Source organism: Lutra lutra, chromosome 1 (assembly GCF_902655055.1).
Source record: "Lutra lutra chromosome 1, mLutLut1.2, whole genome shotgun sequence".
Lineage (NCBI taxonomy): Eukaryota > Metazoa > Chordata > Mammalia > Carnivora > Mustelidae > Lutra > Lutra lutra.
In genome coordinates this window covers 178627583-178647461 of record NC_062278.1, presented here as the reverse complement: position 1 = coordinate 178647461, position 19879 = coordinate 178627583, and the positions used below count along the sequence as shown (strand labels likewise).

Below are 19879 nucleotides of genomic sequence, written 5' to 3'. Positions count from 1 at the left end.
TTTTGCAATTAAAGTTTAACTTGTTGGCTTTAAGAGAAGATATAATACCATATTTATGGAAAGAGTGTTTTGTTTTTGTTATTGTTAGTCTCATTTTCCATATTCATATGTCTGGCAAAAACCACCAGATATTTTTTAGTTCATTGTTCACCTTTTCATTATTTTATAAGCTTTTATAATATAGTTTCTTTAGAAATTGTCTTTTTTATTGAATCTGAATATCACAAAATATCACAGTCTCCTAGAGCCATTATACTAACAAAGAAAGACTTGAGTGGTGAATAGACTTGTCAAAAGTCACACAGCTAGTGGGAAACAAAGCAGAGAAAGGAACCTGGCATCCTGGCTCCTAATCTGGGCAATTCTATCAAGCTGGAAATTCATACTGACCATATTTAATTTTCTTTTCCTCCTAATTTAATTTTAGAATGCCAATAGTAAAGTATCAGCTTCCCATAGCTTCTTTATACTTGAAAATTATATTTATTTGTATATTTTTAATTTTATTCTAGGGATCTTTGATATAAAATACCTCCAACAGTATGTGGTCCGAAGAACTGCCCTAAAAGGTAAGCGTCCCACAAGGGAAGATTGTCTTTATTTCACTTTACCTTTGGTTAGCATCCTTAGTTTTTATGGAAACAGTGAGATCTGTTGCTTACAGACTGATGCTATGAGATCATTTTTAGTGTTTTTCTGAAGGTTGAAGTTAATGAAGATAGTGAAATCAAGTAAATTAGGACTTGACCATAGGAAATTGAGACCTTTCCCAAGTCTCTCTAGAGAAGATACTTGGGGTAGCTGTTCTGTGGCTCAGATTAATTTGATAATTGAAAAACTTTTGAATTTGGCATCATGGAAAGAGTATTGGGAATGAAGTAAAAGTTGTCGCACTTTTACCAAGTGATTTTATAGGAAAAGACATTTTATCAGTCAAATCAACACAAATATTGAGTTACTAGATCCTACATATATTCAGGTCTTAAAATTGAAGCCTTTTAGGGTTAAAACACAAGCAGTATTACTCATGATCTATGATATATGCAAATTTTTTCCTTCATAAAATATTCAGATCCAATAAAGTGAAATACCTGTTTTTATTTCCTAAGGCTGCTATCACAGTACCATGAACTGGGTGACTGAAAACAACAGCAGTTTACTTTTGTCATAGTTCTGTAGTTTAGAAGTCTGAAATGGAAGTGAAGTCATAGTCCTACTCTCTGAAGGCTCTAAGGGAGGAATCCATCCTTGAGTCTTCTAGTTTCTGGTAGTTGGCAACAACAGTATGTGGTCTTTGTTGGCATGTAATGGCTTCATTCAGATCCCTCTGTCTTCACATAGATTTCTTCCCTGTGCACCTCTGTCCAAACTTGTATTTTTTTTTAATTTTATTTTTTTAAAGATTTTATTTATTTGACAGAGAGAAATCACAAGTAGGCAGAGAGGCAGGCAGAGAGAGGAGGAAGCAGGCTCCCCGCTGAGCAGAGAGCCCGATGCGGGGCTCGATCCCAGGACCCTGAGATCATGACCTGAGCTGAAGGCAGAGGCTTTAACCCACTGAGCCACCCGGTGCCCCCAAACTTGTATTTGTAATAAGGATACCAGACATTGGATTCAGGGCCCAATCTAATCCAATGCAATCTTGGGATGGTGGTGGAGAAGATCTCATTCCATTGATACACATAAAATAAAGTGCCAACTCATTTTAAAAGTTGTAATAATTATGTCTTGATGGACAACATATCTCCCAAGCAAGATAAAATTTAAAACTTCTGTTATTCAGTACAGGATTGATGACGTTGGGTAAGTATCAGCACACAATTTTGGCTCTCAGGGGAAGATTATTTTTAACACCCTTAATTATAAAAAAAAAATTAGGAAAAAAATTTATTTCACTTGATTCCTTAGTTGTTTTGCGTAAGCCAAGATCGAGTAAGATATTTTTTACAAATTAAGTATTGCTCTATAACAAGCTGCTCTCAGATTCATTGCTTAGAAATAGTACATATTAATTATTTCTCATTGAATCTATTACATAAACTATTTGGGTCATCTGATGTGGAACCCATTCTTGACTGGGTGTGTTAGTGTATATAGGGTCACCCAGGCACCTCAGACCACATTTTTTTATCCATTCATCCATCAGTGGCTACTTAGGTTATTTGCCTATCTTGACTAATGTAAATAATGCTGCAGTCAACATAAGAGTGCATATATCTTCCCACATTAGTATCTCTTTTTTAAAATAAATACGCAGAAGTAAAATTACTGGATCTTATGGTAGTTTTTTAATTTTTTGAGAAACCTATACACTGTTTTTCACAGTGACTACACCAATTTACACTCCCATCACCAGTGCATGAGACTTCCCTTTTCTCTACATCCTTGTCAATGCTTTCTATTTTTTGTCTTTTTGATTTTTAACCCTTCTGAGAAGTGTGAAGTGGTACCTCATTGTGGTTTTGATGTGCATTTCCCTGATGACAAGTGATGCTGAAGCACCTTTTCATGGGCTTGTTGGCCATCTGTAAGTCCTCTTTGGGAAAAAATGTCTATTCAGATCCTCTGCCTGTATTTTAACTGAGTTATTTTTTATACATGATATTATATAAGATTTTTATGTTTTAGAAATTAGCTCTTGTCAGATGTATGAGATACAAATGTAAGTTACTTTCTTATTTTCATAGTTGTTTCTTTCACTGACTGAAGTTTTTAGTTTGATGTAGTCCCAGTTGTTTATTTTTGATTGTGTTACTGTTGCTTCTGGAGTAAGATTCAAAAGGATGTTGCTAAGAACAATGTCAAGGAGATTATCACCTATGTTTTATTCTAGGAGTTCTATGGTTTCTGGTCTTAAATTCAAGTCTCTAATCCATTTGAGTTAATTTTTGTATTTGATGGAGGATAGTACTTTAGTTTCACTCTTTTGTATGTGGTTGCTCAGTCTTCACAACACTATTTATTAGAAAGACTCTCCTTCCTTGCCTCCTTTGTCATAGATTGACCATATATGCATGGGGGCTTATTTCTGGGCCCTCTTTTCTGTTCCACTGATCTGTCTGTTTTTATGCCAATGCCAAAGTGTCTTGATTACTGTAACTTTGAAGTACTGTAAGAAATGAGGGAGTGTGATGCCTCCAGCTTTGTTCTTTTTTTTCCTCTGGAGAGCTTCGGCTATTTAGGACCTTCTGTGATTTCATACAATTTTTAATCATTTTTGTTCTATTTCTGAGAAAAATGCCATTGGAATTTTGATAAGAATTGCACTGAATATGTAGATTTCTCCAGGAGGGATAGACATTTTAAGAATATTAATTCTTCTTGTTTTCAGTATATAAGTCCTTCTTCTCTGTGATTAATTTATTTCTAGGCATTTTATTATTTTTTGGCATTTTATTCTTTTTGATGCAGTTGCAAAGGGGACTGTTAACTTCTCTTTGATAGTTCATTGTTAGTGTATAAAAGTGCAATAAACTTTTTTAATACTGATTTTGTATCTTGCAACCTTGCTAAATTCATTTATTAGTTCTCACAGTTTTTAGGTGGACTCTTTATGGTTTTCTGCATATAAAATCATGTCATCTGTAAATAGTGATAATTTCATGTCTTCCTTTCCAATTAAATGTCTTTCATTTCTTTTTCTTGTCTAATTGTTCTGGCTAGGACTTCCAATACTATGCTGGAGTTCAGTAGTAAGAGTTTGCATTCATGCCTTGATTCTACTCTTAAGGGCAAAGCTCTCAGCGTTTTGTCACAGAGTATGATTTCAACACCTTAAACTTAAAAACAGTGGAATTGGAACACAAAAGATGTCATTATATGCTCCATTCTTTTCATGGATAATTACTGACAACTGAATACGATGATGTAGAAAAGAAGCATCATCACTGGCTTAGTAGGGTCTATAAGAAGAAAGTATGCTAATCAAACAAGCAGTTACTGTACCATGTGATTTTCATGTTGTCCACATTGATACTGGCCCTGGAGGAAAACTTAACCCAGAGAAGAAAAACCACAGAAGCCTTCCTCAAACATTAAATTTTTAGTTAGCTGCATAGAGTTGAAGAAAGATGTGAGAAGGGTACAGGTTGAGGAAAACAATATATTTCTGAAAGAAGGAATAGAATGAAGAAAAGCAAGAGGAAAAAAATAGCATATTTAAAAATTTTTTTTTTTTTAAATTCAAGGTGAGGGACACCTGGGTGGCTCAGTCGGTTAAACACCTGCCTTCAGCTCTAGTCATGATCCCGGAGTCCTAAGATCAAGTCCTGCATCAGGCTCCCTGCTCAGCGGGGAACCTGCTTCTCCCTCTCCTCCTGCTGCTCCCCCTGCTCATGATCTTCTCTGTCAAAGAAATAAATTAAAAATATAAAAAGATATGTGGCATATATGTTTATATATGTATATATGTATACACACAAACAATTGTAATTCTACACAGGTATAAAAAAGAATGAAATTTTGCCATTTGTGGCATCATGTATGGACCTAGAGGGTATTATTCTAAGTGAAGTAAGTCAGAAAAAGAAAGACAAATACTGCATGATTTCGCTTATAGCTGGAATAAAAAACAAACAAACAAAAAAACGAATAAACCCAAACCAAACTCATATATACAGAGAATAAGTTGGTTGCCAGAAGGACGGGAGGCTTGAGGGAAGGCCAGCTAGGTAAAAAAGATCAAGAATTACAAGTTTCCAGTTATAGGAGCATCTGGGTGGCTCTGTTGAACGTCTGACTCTTGGTTTCGGCTCAGGTCACGATCTCAGGGTCTTGAGATTAAGCCCTGTGGGCCCCCCCCCCCACCTCTGGCCCATACTCAGTGGGGAGTCTGCTAGAGATTCTCACCCTCTTTCTCTACCCCTCCCATGCTCACTCATGTACATGCTTTCTCTCTCTTTCTCTAAAAATGAGTGGAGAAATCTTAAAAAATATATATATGTATATACATATATATATTATATATATATGCATATATTATATATATATATATATATATATATATACACACACACACCAACCTTCCAGTTATAAAATAACCTAGACATGGGGATTTAATATGCAGCTTGGGGACTGTCACCAATAATATAGAATTGCGGGACGCCTGGGTGGCTCAGTGGGTTAAGTCTCTGCCTTCGGCTCAGGTCATGATCTCAGGGTCCTGGGATCGAGCCCCACATCGGGCTCTCTGCTCAGCGGTGAGCCTTCTTCCCTCTCTCTCTGCCTGCCTCTCTGCCTACTTGTGATCTCTCTCTCTCTCTCTGTCAAATGAATAAAAAAAATATATATATAGAATTGTAAATTTGAATAGGAAAGTAAATCTTAGAAGTTGTCATCACAAACAAAATGTAACTTTGGTGAGAGATGGTAAATAGACTCAATGTGGTGAACATTTTGCAATGTACACAAATGTTGAATCATTACATTGTACACCTGAAACTAATAAAATTTATCTCATTTGTACATCAATAAACAAAAAAAAGTTGTTGGACCTTTCCAAAATTAAGACTGAAAGGCAGGAGGAAGTCAGGTCCTTTTAAATTGTAACGATCCCTTTTAGGTTGTCTTTAAGGAAGGCCCTGGCACTACCTCCAGGTGCCCTAGCCTTTTGTCATCCACCACAGGTTGTAAAAGTGGTAGCCTATGGATAAGAACAGCTTCAAAACAGAGTTATGGGGGCACCTGGGTGGCTCAGTGGGTTAAAGCCTCTGCCTTCTGCTCGGGTCACGATCCCAGGGTCCTGGGATCGAGCCCCACATCGGGCTCTCTGCTCCGCAGGGAGCCTGCTTCCTCCTCTCTCTCTCTCTGCCTGCTTGTGATCTCTGTCTGTCAAATAAATAAATAAAATCTTTAAAAACAAAAACAAAAAAACAGAGTTATGTTGGTTCACACATTTGTTTGTTGTTTTTTACCTTTTAATTGCAAAAAGATAAAGTTTTAATTGTTGCCAACCCTTGAAAATGCAGTTTCAGATATAATGATGATTTCTAGATTCTCTCAGAAGAAATCAGAATACCTTCCTATCTCAGTCTTGCACTCCTAGATGACAGGAGGACTTTCCTGGGCAGCCGCTGCCTCCTCCTTTCCTCTCCAGTTTATCATGCCACTTCATTTGCTACCTATTTGGCCCTGACAGACCCTTGAGTTCAGTATCCTCAGCTGCGCAAAGACTTCTGGATTGATGAAATGTGGAAGCTTTGCTCAGCTTCTGAGAGTTTGTCTCTGGTGAACCAAAGATCATAGGTTCAGTGGCTGAATGGGCCATTTAGTTGTTCCTGTCATATATCTATCAACTAAGTGAAAATAGTTTTGGCTCTATGTTCAAAGTCCTGTGCTTTAATTTCCTGCTCTGATGTTGGAGCTGGTAAAGTAACTTCTCTTAGACTCATTTTTTCCATCAGCAAAATGGAGACTGGGCTTACATCATGTAAATTTGTTTTGTTAACACTACAATATTCAATCTAATGTACACACAGAGGAAAAAATGGAAGAAAATAATTAGATTCTTTTTCTCTGGATTGGTAGAAGTAATTTTCTTCTTTTGTTAAATATTAGTCAATTAAAACTGGGAAAATTAAGTACTGGCACATGCTGCAACATGGAGGAAATGTAAAAATAGTATAAGAAGCCAGACTTAAAAGACCACATATAGGATTGCATTTATATGAAATGTCCAGAATAGGCAAAACTATTGATATAAAAAGTGTAAAGTTGTTTCCAGGAACCAAGGACAGAGGGGACTGCTAATAAGCACAGTCTTTCTTCCTTCCTTCCTTTCTTTCTTTCTTTCTTTCTTTCTTTCTCTCTTTCTTTCTTTCTCTCTTTCTCTCTTTCTCTCTCTCTTTCTCTCTTTCCTTTTTTTAAGATTTTCATTTATTTATTTGACAGACAGAGATCACAAGTAGGCAGAGAGGCAGGCAGAGAGAGGTGGGGAAGTAGGCTCCCTGCTGAGCAGAGAGCCCAATGCTGGGCTGGATCCCAGGACCCTAAGATCATGACCTGAGTCGAAGGCAGAAGCTTTAACCCACTGAGCCACCTAGGAGCCCCAAGCACAGGGTTTCTTTTTTGGAATGATAACTATGTTCTCAAATTAGATAGTGGTGATAATTGTATGACCTTGTGAATATACTAAAAATCACTGAATTGTATAGGGAATGGTGAATTTAAATGTGAAGTATATCTCAATATAGTAATAGATTATGAAATGCATGTTTTAAGAAGACAAAATTTCTCCTTCAGATAAAGTGACTAGGGGATGTAACAAAATAAAGAGACTCCTTAGGTTGTCATTCAAATCAGTACATACTGTCTTCCTAAAATCCTGACGTGTCCTCCCAGGCCAAAGACCAAGTCAGGTTTCTAATTTTAAGGATTAGGTTTAATACAAAAGTTATAAGTGATGGAGGCAGAGAGAGATGGGTAAACATTTGAATTTTTTTCAGTTTTTATCTCTGTAAGCCTCTGATTCCTCAGACTATAAAGTGAGGGTCCTAATAGTCACTTTGTTGCGTTTGCAAGAGTTACAAAGAGTATGTTAAGTACTGATCCTAGTGTCAGTTATAAGACAGGCCCTCTATAATTCATACTTTTTAAATGAATGTTACTTGGCTGTAAATTTTAGGCTGTAACATTATATTATGGGCAGCCTGACTGTCCCAAGATTGGTTTTTCCTATGCTAGCATCTTGGCCAGAAAGAAAATAATGGTTAGAATTTTCACTATCACTTAATGAATTTAATCAGCCCCTGAGGGACTTCTGATATAGCAGGGAAATATTTAACAGAGAAACATGATTTTTATTCTTCCTTTGTTTCTCTTGATAGTTGACAGAGCCTTCCCTAGCAGAGGTAACATTACCTATGCTGAGAGAAGAGTATTAACATACCATGAGGGTAATGTTAAAATGAAAAGAACACATCCCTGTGGCCTTACGTTAAAATGTTTCTGTGCACATGTGGTTCTGAATGCAATTTAAATTGCTGTCAAGAAAATAAACCACTGCCCGAAAATGGACAATTCAATCGTCCATTAGTTTTTATGATTGATGATTTTTTTCCCTTTAGGACATAGAGTGTTTGTTCTTTTTTTAACTTTGAGTTTTTCTTTGGGAATTGAAATTAAAATAATAATCTAGGAATATAGAAGATGATTGAGTTATTCAATGGAGCATATTATATTATAACATTAAGCAGAAACTTTTGATTTTTTTTTTTTTTAGATTTTATTTATTTGATAGAGAGGGAGAGAGTAAGAGGGAGACCAAGAGCAGGGGGAGGAGCACAGGGAGAAGCAGACTCCCTGATGAGGGGAAGCTGGATCCCAGGACCCTGGAATCATGACCTGAACTGAAAGCAGACGCTTAACCGACTGAGCCCCCCAGGTGCCCCAGAAACTTTTAATCTTAAATATGAAAAGATGGTTGTATGAATTGTTCTATTTGATAAAATTGGTGTTGTGTCCTTTATGGCTAACAGGAAGGATTTTGCTATGGGGAATAGTTGGAATAACAGCTGGGGTCATTTGTTCTTTTAACAAGTATGTACACAGGGATCTAACTATATGTCAGAATCTATATTAAGTTCTGGCGATATGGTGGCAGATAAAATATGTATGTACCCTCAGCTTTTGAGTTGATATATCATAGAGATGACAGATGATAAGTTAAAAAAAAAAAAAACTCCTGATTGCGTTAGGTGCTATGAAGAAAATGCAATGGTAGAGGAATAGGTTATTAAATGAATGAAAGGATATTCATGAAAGAAATTGAAGACACTGACACAAATGGAAAGATACTCCATGCTCGTAGTTGGAAGAATTGATACTGTTAAAATGCCTACATTATCAAAAGCAATCTGCAAATTTAATGCATTCCCTATCAAAATACCAATAGCATTTTTCACAGAGTTAGAACAAACAGTTCTAAAATTTCTATGAAACCACAAAAGACCCCAAATAGCCAAAGCAATCTTGAAAAAGAAAAGCAAACCTGGAGGGATCCCTTCTGAACTTCAAGTTGTATTACAAAGCTTTAGTAATCAAAACGTATGGTACTGGAATATCTGTATTTATAGGTGGGCATTGGTCTGCATTAGCCAAGTCTACCATGTTTTTAAAACTGGCAGTTTCTAAAATCAGCTTTCTACTCTGTAAGAAAAGATGCTAAATTACATTTTCCACAAGGATCCTATGACTCTGTGAAACACCTCACTACATGAACTAATGGGAAGACAAATCAGACTGAATATCAGGTCTCCTGTCTTGTTTTCTATTTTGATATTAACCAAATGTGTGATGTTACAGAAATCATTAAACTTTGTTGTTTTCCCGTCTATAAGGTAAAAGGCTGGAATTCAGGGACTTGGGTAAATGGATTCTCTTCTCAGCTAAGCATGTTTAGAAGGGACATGTTTTTAGGAAAGACCGTACTTCATTCCCACTAGTCTGATATTTAGTTGTGTGATTATCTCTAGCTCAATTATTTTTAACATAAGTTACTGAAAAACTATGTCTTAACCGAATTTAGTTTGTGGTGTTTTATAAGTAACTGTTTAAAGAACCATCAATCTGTAGGTTAAATCTATGGATTGAATGAAATTAGGTCAGTTTTACAGGGGTCTCAAAAGGTAACACTAAATTAAGCATTTGTTGATCGTTATAGTATAGTTTTTTAAGAGAGGTTCCAAAGTAAGCCTGGGTTATTTCTTTCATCATATGAAAAAAAAAAAAAAAGAAAATGGAGTACATTTTTATCTTGCCATGTTTAAATTAAGACATATGGTAGCTTGTCAAAATTGCAAAACAAAGTCCTTTGTCTATTTAGTACAGAATCACCCTTCTAATTACACATGTAGTGAAGGAATGTAAACTTCAGAGATCATGTAAAAAATACCCATTGGAGTCTCCTCTTTAAAAGTGGTCCCAAAACCATAGACTTCAGGATTTGAGCATCACAAAGATACGCTAAAATATATTAGCCAAAAGCCAATGAGTTGCTGTCAGTTTCCTTTTAGCCACAAATATTGTAAGGAAAAAATAAAGATCTACTTATCTGAAGATTATGCAGGAAAATTTATTAAAAATATAGGCTTGCAAGGACTGATAGACTGTCTGCAGACTGTTAGCATTGCTCTAATTTCACAAACCCTTGGACTGGGATAATATTACCTAGGGGAGTCATCCAAACACAAAGTGGCATAAGATTTCAGATATTGTGCTGATGGCCCAATATAATGCACCAAGTACATTGAAACAAACAACCGGAAACAAGCTAGAGAAATTGGAGAAGCTTAAACTGGGGGAACTGTGCAGAGAAACTGGAAAGAAACACAGTCAACTTTATCTGTACAGGATGAAATATCACACAACAGGAGGATGTTAACATATCTCTGGTGAGCCTGTTGGGGACAGGACATGGACAAATTACCGAAATCCAGCCTTCCCATTAAAATCTGTTTTGAAGTGAGACAGACATTTGTCTCAAAGGTCAAGGACTGAATGTGCCTTATAGAAGTGGCTGTGGTTATTTTACCTTTTAATCCACCTTTTTGAAGTAAAAGATTAGAGGTAAGATTTTTACCTTGCCGGAAGAATGAAGCTTTTAAAGGAGAGCCATAATTACAGCTATCTTCAAAGTAGGTGGATGCCAAGTCTTAGGGAAGTGTGGGATTAACCTTGTTGATAATGACAGAACCCAAGGTATCCACAGCAGTGTTCTTAAGGACTTGAAAACCAAGGATTTGGAGAGCAGGTGGTTGGACACAGCTGCTGAATAATCCTCTTAACCTCATCTGTACTTCACAGGGTGAAAAATAGCAGGAAAATAAAAATCTCCACCAAGTGGTTGATAGCAATGAAATAAAAGGAGCATCTTAGGTATACAAGGGCAAATTTGTCCTAGTGCTGATAATCCTAACCAAAAGAAGTGGTTGCTGTAGAGAGGTTTGTACTACAGTAAAATAAAGTCATAATAAGTGTGCCTAAATAAAGCATGAAATGGAATAGGATGCTGTGGGTGGTGATTTCTTCGAGGTACTTCTAAAGCATAAACCCCTCAATATTTTGTCCTTAATTTTTTTTGTTCATGAAATAGCTAGAAATGAACAGCTCTTAGTCAGTGTTTAATTGATACTTATAAATTGAATTTAATCAGAAACTATCTATGTCTCTTCAAAAAAAACAAAACAAAACAAAAAAAACCTATGTCTTACCATCCAACAAAAATTTAAGCAAGACAGATGTAACAGAGAAAAATGGGAAGCAAATGGCAGGCAAATGGCACCAGACTTTATAGAAGAGAGAAAACTTGAATACACCAAGCCACTGGTATTCCTGGAATATTGTGTATTCCTAGAATATTGTAGCAAAGCTTAACTAGTCCTGATTAGTATCTCCTTTCCCCCAAATCATGATATAGTCTGAAAAGAAGTGGCCTAACACACTTGCACTTCTGTGCAATATATATGGTCCCATGTCTTAGTAATGCTTTTTTTTAAAAGTTCCTCTATTGAGCTTACCTCAAACATGTTGACAGCCAAAGCTCAAATTGTCTTTATTACATACAGATCCATATAGTTTAACTCTTGCCATAAATGTGAAATCATTTAGTGACCAAACTGGAAAGAGTAAACTCATATAAGGCAGTAAGTAAAAAGAGCCCAGGTAACATCGAGGCCAGATATCTCATTTTGTGGTTAAGGAAATTTAGGCTCAGAAGTATTTAATGACTTGTCCAGAATTACATGCTCACACAGAGCAGAATTCTTGAGTTCAGAGTTGTGTTTTTTTCCCACAATGCTGGGAAATCTTCCTCTTGTGGATGGTGAGAATTTACTTCTCCACAAGGACAGACAATGGTTTTCCCTTAACTGAATGACATTGAGTTTTACTCAACAGAAACGGAAGAGCTTACATGCATAACAGCTTACGTATTTTGAGTACTTATGATGAGCCAGGCACTTTTCTATTTCTTATAAACACATGTTCTTTTTTGATACTCAGAATCTTATCTACAGGGAGATTTTAACATCTTATTTATTTATTTGATAAAAAAAAAAAATCTGAAGTTGAGTGGTTAAATAAGTTTCCCAAGATCTCATAGTAAATCTGTGGCAGAGTTCCATCTTGATCCTGGGGCCAGGATTCATAATCACTGTTCTTATTCTTACAGGTGGGCAGAAACGGAATGTTAAACCTTAAGTGCCAGTTAAGGGATTATGCACCTGGGGTTCTTGAAATGCGCCCACGAGCTTGATGCAGGAGCAGCTAGTTGCATCCAAACTCTTTTACCTTTCACAAGGTGGCAAAGTACTAATGGGGACTTTGTGTATGAAAATCTGATATTAGCAAGAGACAGTTGTGCTGAGCTGCTTTCGGCTGGCGCTGCAGAAAAATCACACTTGGCTGTAAAGAAGCTGTTGATGGCTTACACAGGTTTCTGTGGCATGCCAGCTCTTCTTGCCAGCCTGCTCCTCCTTATCAAAGAGCCAGTAGTTCCAAGGGAGGTGAGAATCCCACTTCACAAGCAGACATAAGCCATTTGGGGAAAATACAAATTAAAAGGCTCCAAGATAGAAATAGAAGCATTAGCAGCAGGAAGTATCTTGGGGATACATTGTGTCAGATTACATAGGGGAGTTGGGAGAATAAGTGAGTCACAGCCTCCCAGTAGATAAACCCTGCTGTGTCAGTAGTTGGGCAGCCTCAGAAGCTGTATTTGCTATTTAAAGGTGCCAGCACTGCTTGAAATGCCCCCAAGCTTGCATCTGCTTAGTAACATCATTGAATTATGCACAGTTTGCCTGTTTTTCAGTAGCTTTAGCATTTGTCCTAACTTCTGACCTGTGAGTCAAAGCACTGTGATGGAATTTTACCCACGTTTAAGGGTAGGAATACAGAAATGTAGAATTACTAATGTTTTGCCTTACTCTCCACCCAGCAATTCAGTCAATGAGCTAAAAGTAAAATGTTGATGTCAAAGAGTTTTAGTCTTTAAAAATAGCACCAATATGGTGTCATGGGGTACATTTGATCAGTGTCTTGGCCCAAGAAATATCAGTTGTGAGATGCAGAAACTAAACCAAGCAAAAAAGTTTACTGGAAGAATGCAAGGAATCTCACAATACCTCCAACTAGGAGGTACAGCTGTGCTGATACCAGGACTGACAAGTCAAGGTGCAAAGGTGTTCCCTTTCTGTCATTTTAGGACCAGGAGGTCTCTCAGTGCATGTGTTCTTTCTTTCATCCCCCACCGTTCTCTCTTTTTCTCTCTCTGTAATGCTGTTTTCTTTTCTTTTTGCAGATACTTCTTTCTGTCTCTGTTTGTAGTCAGGTAAACTTGGTCATCCTAGTTCTGAATTAACATAACCCTCTGGCTCACTTGTTTAGGTCTAGTTTAATCACCGTCTCCAAATCAGAAATTTCACAGAAAGACCTCTCCCTGTTCAGTCACTTTGCGGTGCAAGGAAACATCAAAGCTTCCTTTTGGGCTTGTCTTTGGGAATTGGGTACTCCTGAGAAGAGAGTACCTAGAGAGAAAGGTCTCTAGGCTTCGGAGAGTCTACCCAAAACTTTCTTTTATTCAGCAAATTGTTGGGAATGTTCCATTTTGATCTAGCTTAAAGTATCAGAAGAGCAGGGCTTATCCCTGGTTAATGTGTAATATGAACACTTATCAGCAAAGGAGATACATCCTTCTTGCCTTCTAGAACTGCCCTCTGTGATTGCTAGGGTGCTTTTTGCCCTGTTTCATTAATTATTTCTTCACTGCTCATCCTGAATCAAAGGAAATTTAATACAAGGCTCAGGGATTCTATTTCCTATTATTTATACCATTTCCAGCTATTGGAGAGAAGAGAGATAAGGTGGTACCAGCTCTGGTCTAAAAGTTACTATAGGCAAAGTGCTTCACAGTTAACAAAAAAAATGGGGGAGGATGTAGATACTGTTTTTTGGCTGTGGTGTTGTGTATGTGTGGGATATATAGCTCTTAACTAAGTCAGCAGAATAAATTTTAACAAGAGACATTTGAATATAGTTGCAGACTTGCATGTTTGGTGGAAATTCCAAGACTGTCAAGACAATCAGATTTATGCATAGTGCCTATTTATTATTACAACTTGGTAGCTAGACCAGTATTTCTCAAACTTGAATGTGCCTACAGATCACTTAGGAATCAGGTTAAAAATGCAAATTGTGCTCCAGTAAGCCTGGGTGGGGCCTGAGAGTTTGCTTTTCTCACAATGTTTCACATGGTCCAGGTGCTACTGGTCCGCAGACCTCAGTTTAAATAGCAATGACATTAAGATACTGTTTTTAGGGGCGCCTGGGTGGCTCAGTGGGTTAAGCCTCTGCCTTTAGCTCAGGTCATGATCCCAGGGTCCTGGGATCGAGCCCCCGCATCGGGCTCCCTGCTCAGCGGGGAGCCTGCTTCCTCCTCTCTCTCTCTGCCTGCCTCTCTGCCTACTGTGATCTCTCTCTGTCAAATAAATAAATAAAATCTTTAAAAAAAAAAAAAAAGATACTGTTTTTAGGGGTGCCTGCATGGCTCAGTGGGTTAAAGCCTCTGCCTTCGGCTCAGGTCATGGTCCCAGGATCCTGGGATCGAGCCCCGCATGGGGCTCTCTGCTCAGCGGAGAGCCTGCTTCCCCCCCCCCCCCTCTGCCTGCCTCTCTGCCTGCCTGTGATCTCTGTCTGTCAAATAGATGGATGAAATCTTAAAAAAAAAAAAAAAAAAAAAAAAGATACTGTTTTTACAGGCAGAATTACTGGTTTTTCAAAACAAAAGAAAATATGCTAACTTCTTATTATAGACCTGAACAAAATGAACTTAAGTGTAGTGGGATAATTTGCTTGAGGACAATTTGGTTTGTAGCACTGCTAGAATTGAAAACTAAATTCTGTTGATTCTCCCAACTTCAGGGCTGTACATATTTATTATTTTAATTCTTGCTCTTCTGTTCCCTTTAGTAAAAATGACTACATATGTAGCCTTAATTCAGTATCACTGTTTTATTTTCAGCTTGAGCAGGTACTTTAAACATAAACATACACACAAAAAGGTAGGTTTATCTATTTATCAGCCAGACTTTTCGAAGCAAAGCCCAGGATGCACATACATTGTTGATTGATACTAAGATTTTGACACCTGGGAGTTTATTTTCAGAAGCCAGATGAGTAACTAAACGGCTAAAGGGAACCCATGAGAATAAAACTCAGGTTTATTTTATTTATTTTATTTTTTTTTTAAGATTTTATTTATTTATTTGACAGAGAGAGATCACAAGTAGGCAGAGAGGCAGGCAGAGAGAGAGAGGAAGAAGCAGGCTCCCCACTGAGCAGAGAGCCCGATGCGGGGCTTGATCCCAGGACCCTGAGATTATGACCTGGGCCGAAGGCAGCGGCTTAACCCGCTGAGCCACCCAGGCGCCCCAAAACTCAGGTTTATTAAGGACCTTTCCAGTGAGTGGGCTGTGTGTCCTTTCTCCATGCAGAAATGAGTAGTGTATAATTTCAGTTATATGATCCTGCAACAAGTAGGTTAGCTTTGGACATCTACTTTAAATAGCCACCATCTTCTTAACCTTTTATGTATCCAATATCATGCTTAAGATCTGTACATTTAAAATACTGTGATACTGAAAAGGACCAGAATTTTTCATGTTTTACTTAGGGGTTTTAAAATAAATCCAGTTATTTTCTCTTATGTAATAAAATGCATGATTTCTGTACTGGCCATTTGATCTATAGACCCACCGTGTAACATGATCAGTGTTTGGGAATGTCTGTTGATACCCCATGCAACAGTCTTACTTATATGGACAAAGGAAAGTCTGATGTGGCAAAATCATTTCTTTGGATTTCCAATACTTTCAACTTTAGGATACTTGTCAAAAAGGATACAATATTTTTATCTATTCAAGATGGATATCACAGCTCACTTAATGTCTGAGGAACATTGTGTCTTGGTAGTGGTTTGACCTTGGGCAAGCTTATCATTTGAATCTCAGTCTTTGTGCTTACGACATGAAAATGGTAACATCTAAGCTTACAGGGTAATGAGGTTGAAATGACAGCATATTTGAAAGTTCTTAACCAGTGCTTAGCATATTAAGCACTCAGCAAATACTCTTTTCTTCTCATTCCCCCAAGCATTTACTATCTCTAGGAACAAGCTATAGCAAAATGATAATTCTCTCTATTTACTTCTGGCACTTAGAATGCTCTTGGGTAACTAAAATCAGTTTTAATTGTAACCAAACTGAACAATTAATAGTGTAAACTTGCTATGGGAAAAAGAAAGGAAACATGCTTTCCAGAACCAGTTAAAAAATGATTTTCAATGATTTACTATTTCAGATTCCCCACATCATTGCTTCTTCTATTAGTGTGTGTAAGTGAGAACTAATAGTAAATAATGGGAACAGAATCAGAACTAAAGTGCATAGTCATTTTTCATCAAGCAGCTATAATGCTATGATTAGTATCAATTTATTGATTATATGTAATGAACTAATGGATTAGACTTTTGTTTGTGTTTTATAGAAATCATTTTTTATCCCAATATAGTTATTTGAGAGTAAGTTCCATTTATAAAATACCAGCGCACATGCAGAATGGAATATATGGCTGGTCTAAGCATAGGTCATATGTGCAAAACAGTGCATTTGTCTCTTTCACAGTTCCTCGAGATCTAAGGAGAGGTACTTCTCTCTTTCAGTTACAGTTAGACGTCACTGGTGTGTTTATGAATATGTCATGTTTGCATCAAATCATTTAAACATTCTGGGATTTTTTACCCCATCCAAGTCAAGTAATCATCTTCTCGGAGTAAATTATGATAAACATTTACTTGCAAAGTTTTAATCAACGAACGACAGCCCTCAAATATAATGAAACTGTGACTTTATAAGGTTCGGCCACATACAAATATCAGTCAGGTTTGCACCATTTAATTAGCTGGACTTATTTTACAGATAGAGTCAACTCAGTTGTTATATCGGGCTTATTATCTGGTTGGAGAGAACTGAATATAATTATGTAATTATTACAATGTATACTGTACAATATTGTTCATATGTACAGTATATATTGCAGTGCATTATAATGTATGACACCTTCATGTTTACTCAGAAGCCTTCTCTGGGGAATTGTAGGTATGTCTAGTAGCTTAGGTGCTACAGTTTCTGGGGAAAGTTATATGAACTTCAAGGGAGTTTTATTACTATGACAAATTGTATATAGCAATCATAATTTTCTACCTTAAGGCTGAAGTGAATCCAAACTAGCATGTGCTTAACTTAAATCATGTATATTTGATTGTTCATTTACTCATTCATTGTCTTGTTAGACAGATACTTTGGAGTTCCTCCTAAATTATAGCTAATCTATAATATACTGTTAAACATATCACCTGCCTTAAGGAAATTAATAGAACAGAGTAAAAACAAGTGAATGGATAATCTCCATGTATTATGACTTAGACCTTTCCTCTGTGTTCGATAGCACAGAGTTTATGGAAACCTTCACAGGATGGGTGACGTTGGAACAGGATGGTGAAGAGCAAGTAGGAGATTGTAAGATATAGGACACTTCAAACAGAAGGAACATCTGAGCAAGAATTAATGATTAATTTCTATTGCCTCAGTTTTAGCAATAGAATGTATTTTACTCTTCAGTTAAATAATGTTTTTGGATTCTTTAGAGTTTTCTTTTTTCCTTTCTTCTCCTCCTAAACAATTTTATTTCATCTTTCACTGAACTGAAAATACTGGAAAAAATGCATAATTTCCCAGTATTTTAATCTTCTGTATTTGCCCAATGAAATGTGAACACAGTCTTGCATAATGCTGAAAATTGACTTAAAACAATTCTAAATGCTTGACATTTACTTTTCCTGAAAGCCTGGTTTGGAGTTCAGCTTTTTCTTCTTGAGTGATCAGTTACAGTGCTGGTAGTTATGCATGTTTCTGGGGCTCTATGGTTGGGGCTGAATGAGGTTTTGTTGCTTTTATTAACCAGTTCATAATGTTGTTAAAGAATTGGCTTTACCATGGCCATGATATAATTAGTGTGAGACACAATGCATGGTGAAATGTTAAATCCTTGAATAAGGAGAGGTTCTTCTTTAAACTCAATGGCATTTTGTCTGTGTCTCTTTATTATAGTATACCTGTATTAATCCCACCCACCTAGGCTTGTAACTCAAGGAGAGCAAAGACTGTTTTATTATAGATACACTCTATCTGTGGTATTCAACCAGGGATAGTTTTGTCACCAAGGAAATATTTGGCAATGTTTGGACATATTTTTAGTTGTCACAACTGGGGAGTGGGTGCTGTTAGTATCTAATGGCTGGAGTCTGGGGATAATGGCCTACATTGTGCAGGATGGCCTCTACCACAAAGAACGATCTAGCCCAAAATGTCAGTCTTGTCAAGATAGGGAAATCTTGCTTTACATCAGTTTCTTAAGTCATTCTGTAACTTTGACGTTGTTAGCTCATACATTTTTGCCTCATTATAAAAGGGAAATTAATTATTTATGCAATCATATTGATATAAGAGCTAAGTAGTTAGGCTGGAAATGACATGCACTGCTATGAAACAAAACTAAATCTTTATACAATAAAATATTTTCACATAAAATAGCTGAAGTGGTAACTTCTTAGTATTGTGTGACTGTAGCATTAGTGACTTCATTCATTAAGTATATATTAAGCAGTGACCTTATTGATAGGAACTGGGGATCTAAATTAGGGAGCTGTATAGACACAGATAATGCTGTCATTATGCCTATAATCTTATAGGATCTAAGAGAGATGTGGAAAAATAATTACATAAATGCATGTTATATTTATAATTTAGATAAGTGTTTTTTTTTTTTTTAAAGATTTTATTTATTTATCTGACAGAGAGAAATCACAAGTAGGCAGAGAGGCAGGCAGAGAGAGAGGAGGAAGCAGGCTCCCTGCTGAGCAGAAAGCCCGATGCGGGGCTCAAACCCAGGACCTGGGATCATGACCTGAGCCGAAGGCAGCGGCTTAACCCACTGAGCCACCCAGGCGCCCCTATAATTTAGATAAGTGTTTTAAGATAAGCAGACACACGGGGTGGTCTGAGAACTATAGGAACACCTGGGAATAGTCTAATAAAAGTTCCCATTTTAAGTAGATAAAAGGAGAAGGTGTAAGAGTTGACCTGGCATAGGATGAATTCTAGGCCAAGGGAAGAGCATAGGTCAAGGTGTAGAGGTAGGAAAGAAAGTGCATTCGAAAAACAGTAGGGTATCCGATATGACTATGTGTGGCAATTAGGCAAGGCCCAGATCTACTTAGGGCCTATAAGCCACGTAAAGAATTTATACCTTGGGACGCCTGGGTGGCTCAGTTGGTTGGACGACTGCCTTCGGCTCAGGTCATGATCCTGGGAGTCCCGGGATCGAGTCCCGCATCGGGCTCCCAGCTCCACGGGGAGTCTGCTTCTCTCTCTGACCTTCTCCTCGCTCATGCGCTCTCTCACTGTCTCTCTCTCAAATAAATAAATAAAATCTTAAAAAAAAAAAAAAAGAATTTATACCTTTATTCTAAAAATAAGATTAGACCTTAGGAACTTTAGGCAGGGGAGTGACTACGGTAAGAATCATACTTAAAGCCTAGTAAGACAGCCAGAGATATTATGTTCCAGGTTTGCTCAGGAGCATATCTGTAATACTTTAATGATGGAAGTGTTCTGGGTGTCTGTCTCTGAACTGACCAAGGCCTGGCTGAGTATCTCATAATGTAAAATGCCCAGGTACCCCCATTCTACACCCCTCCCGTCAAAAACCAGGTTTTTTACCAACTTGTGGTAAGAAATCACTTTCAAGTAATATTGCATGTTACTTG

The 19879-nt window shown here is 37.2% G+C and overlaps 1 protein-coding gene across 5 annotated transcripts in view; it reads left to right on the top strand.

Moving 5' to 3' along the window:
• The window catches only part of CNTN4 (contactin 4), a 963126-nt gene that overhangs the window by 248818 nt on the left and 694429 nt on the right, over positions 1 to 19879 (top strand). For all 5 annotated transcript variants that reach the window (XM_047746452.1, XM_047746460.1, XM_047746478.1 and 2 more), the window contains one exon: positions 513 to 569. The gene's annotated coding sequence lies outside the window, so the exon portion shown is untranslated. The remainder of the gene's footprint in view (positions 1 to 512; positions 570 to 19879) is intronic.